Genomic DNA, 3,653 nt, shown 5'->3' on the forward strand with positions numbered 1-3,653 from the left:
AATCCAGCCACTTTGAGGAATATTGATGGTCACAAGGGCAAAGAGGAGGTTCCTGTGGTAAGGAGCCGAGCATTGCAGTCCCAGGCCGAAGGGATCCGAGTTCCACTATTTGACATCGCAGGTATGTGTTGTATTCACTTCCTTCATGCTCTTATTAAATAGTGCTTATGATCGTATGATTGTGTGTGAGACGCTATTTATGGTACAACCTTGTGCTGACATATGAGTTGAAATATACTCGGAGATGAAATAGACCCGGTTCTGAAATAGACCCGGTACAGCCTTGGGCCGACACATTAGTTGAAATAGACTCGGGGGTGAAATAGACACGGGGGTGCAATAGACCCGGCACAGCCTTGAACTGGCAGATATGTATGGTATGTGGTATTTTGGGGAACTCACTAAGCTTCGTGCTTACGGTTTATGTTTAAAATGCTTTTCAGGTACTCCTGGTTCGTGAAGGAAGGGTCAAGCTTGATCGCAGCGCATTCACCCATATTTCCGCACTTAATGATTTTGGAAATTGTACTCTGATAACTATTTTACTATGATATATTTTTGAATGATTGAAACGATTAAATGGTGTTTATGGTTGAACTAAAAATGAAATTTTTTACCTTATAATTTATAGGATGTTACACCTACTTTGTTTTTTTCATTTTTTTCATATATGTCATTATAGCATCCAAATTGCATACAAACACACAAACTACATACATAATTTATATACATACAATTACACATATACAAAAATAATAAACATTCCATTATAGCATCCTACTTTCTGTTTTTCATTTTTTTCATTATAGCATTGTAGTTTCCATCCACATACAAATATTAAAAAAACCAACATATTACACATATAGATGGATCATAAACATAGAAATACACATATACAAAAAAAAATACACCTATACATGCATCATACACATAAAAATACATATCGTACATACACAAAATCGACAAATTATATATATAAAAAAACCAGAAAAAAAATAAAAATAAATAAAACCTTTTTTGTTGTGGCTGTGATAGCAATTTATGGCGACAAAGTGGTGAAATTCCTTCAACAAACATGTACATTCAATGGGGGAGAGGTGAAATCGAAAAAAAAATATAAAAAAAAAAAAAAAAAAAAAAAAAACTCACAGCAACTAGCTGTCGCCGGAAATGGGGTGGAATCGCCATTGTAGAACGTCACCGGTGATAAGATAGGTCGCCGATGATGTTGTTTGGGTGGCCAGTGTGTTGGACGCCGATGGAAGCTTCGGAATAGGTTAAAGATCGTCGCAGTCGCAGCAACAATTTGAGTTGGAAAGGAAATTGGAACGCAAGACAGAACTCGAAAAGAAGGAAGGGTATTATCTGCGGCGAGCATTAGCGGCGACGCGTATTAGCAGCGGCGGCCAGCAATAGCGGTGACGAGAGGCGTAATAGCAGCGACATCATTGGAGGGAATCTTTGACGTTGTGTTTTTCAGGTATTAGCGCCGACGATGTCGCCGGAAAAACGTCGCCGCTAAAGGTTTCAGACAATGTAGATTTACTGCCGTTGGATTAGGACTAAATCGACGACTATGATTACATCTTAGCTATTGATACGGACTGATGACGTGTGAGCATTAGCGGCGACAAGTAACGCGAAAGTTGTTTGTCGCCGCTAATGCTCACATTTCTTGTAGTGTGTCTGATATAGAATAACTTGGCTAACTTATCCATAAGAAAGGGTATTAATATTTAATACTACATATAGGTTGAATAAAAGCATCATACCTTTTGGCTTTTAGAAGGTATTTTTAGTCCTCAGCTTTCACCATGTACCTAATCCGGGAGGGCACATATACAAGCAAATATGTAGCACTTGCATCAACGAATTAAGTCATTCCTACTTTAAAAATTGGAAGGAGTGTGCCCTCCACACTAACGATGGAAACCTATTAGTTTATTAAAAAGATGTGGAATCCACACAACATTTGACCTCCAATCACACCCCCCATCACAATAACACTTTTAACAAACAAAAGTTCATTTTTGCTAGTACTATATTATCTTCCCAACGTCATCGGATGGATTTAATCTTAATCAATTATGACAATTGACTGAATATGTCAAAACGTGTATTAGTTCTAAGATAGAAAATCTCTTCGTTCAAACTTTCCATGTATTTATCCAGCCAATCCTTAAATCTCAAAAATACCCATATAATTTCTCAATTAGATTAATTCTTTTAATGCTTTTAAGCTTATCCCGACAATTCTTTTAATGCTTTTAAATCCCATCATCCATTTTGGTTGATGATAAATATTGGTATAAATGCATACAGAATAACAGTTTTTGGGACTTCCTAAGATCTTACAGACCACATACACGAATCCAATCTAGCATTATTCAAGTTTTGTGCCTCCAACTCAAACAGTTTTTGGGACTTCCTAAGATCTTACAGACCACATATAGAGTCAAAATATAGTTTAAAGAGAGTGAAGATCCAAAAAAAATTACAAGATATTAGACATCACATACCCTATATATATATATATATATATATATATATATATATATATATATATATATATATATATATATATATATATTAATCATTGCATGGTGTTAAATATAATATCACATGAACACCTTATGGATTGCCAATCACAAGTCACAACTCGGTAGCATTGGAACCAGCAACCTTAAGGCTAACCTTATGGCTAGCTGGAATAGACAAAGTTCAAGTTTCAAACCATACTAAGTAGGAATGAAGTTATTAAAAAACACAACTTCTTGATCTTGAACGACAACATAAACAAAGACAGATCAGCAATTGTTGATGAACTTATAGAAAGAGAAAATACATTGTGGTGCAAACTACAAGCCAGTAGAGCCTATCCACTTGGTAAGTCCAAAAGTAATAGCCATAGCCATCCACCCTCCAACCAGAATCCTAAAACAAGACTTCCCCACAGGACTCCCCCCAAGAACAGCCCCAATCCACCCGAAAACCACAAGCCCCAAGTTCACTGTGGCTACCACCACCCCCAGCCTAACCTTATGGTCCACTATAAAAGCAGCAGCCAGTAAGGGCATGATGGCCCCCAACATGAATGCAAGGGCCGATGCTGCAGCTGCCTGAATGGGATTCGGGAGTGCTTCCTTCTCACTTTCATCCTCATTTCCTGAAATTCTCTTATCTCTCTTCATCTGAGCCACCTCTACATCTCGTTGGGAGTAGACTGAAACAAACTCACCTATTGCCATACTGCATGCACCTGCAACTAAGCCAGCAAAGCCTGTAAGAATCATGGCTCTCACATCTTGTTTCACAGCTCCAACACCCATCATCAGAGATGAAACAGAGACTAAACCATCAGTGGCTCCCAGAACAGCAGCACGCAGCCACTGTCCCCTTTGTGAGTAGTCAAATTCGTCTTGTATACAGATTTGGCCATGTTCTTGTTCAGATTTGTCCTCAGAAACCCGAATGCATAGATCAATATTTCCAGCCATGATGGTGAAAGAAAGAACGAGAAAATTATGTCACAAAGAATGATAGATGATGTGTTACTTGTGGAAGATAGAATCTCCCCTATGTGTTATATATAGTATGTATTTCTGTATAATGATCAATGGGTAGGAAGTGAATAAAGTTAAAGATAGTGTGAA

General features: G+C 37.7%; 1 pseudogene; it reads right to left on the minus strand.

The window, feature by feature from the left end:
• Positions 1–2,668: 2,668 nt before the first annotated feature.
• LOC145115625 (vacuolar iron transporter homolog 4 pseudogene) lies at positions 2,669–3,653 on the minus strand (annotated as a pseudogene).

Source organism: Lactuca virosa, chromosome 5 (assembly GCF_052849685.1).
Source record: "Lactuca virosa cultivar CGN04683 chromosome 5, Lactuca_virosa_CGN04683_v6, whole genome shotgun sequence".
NCBI lineage: Eukaryota > Viridiplantae > Streptophyta > Magnoliopsida > Asterales > Asteraceae > Lactuca > Lactuca virosa.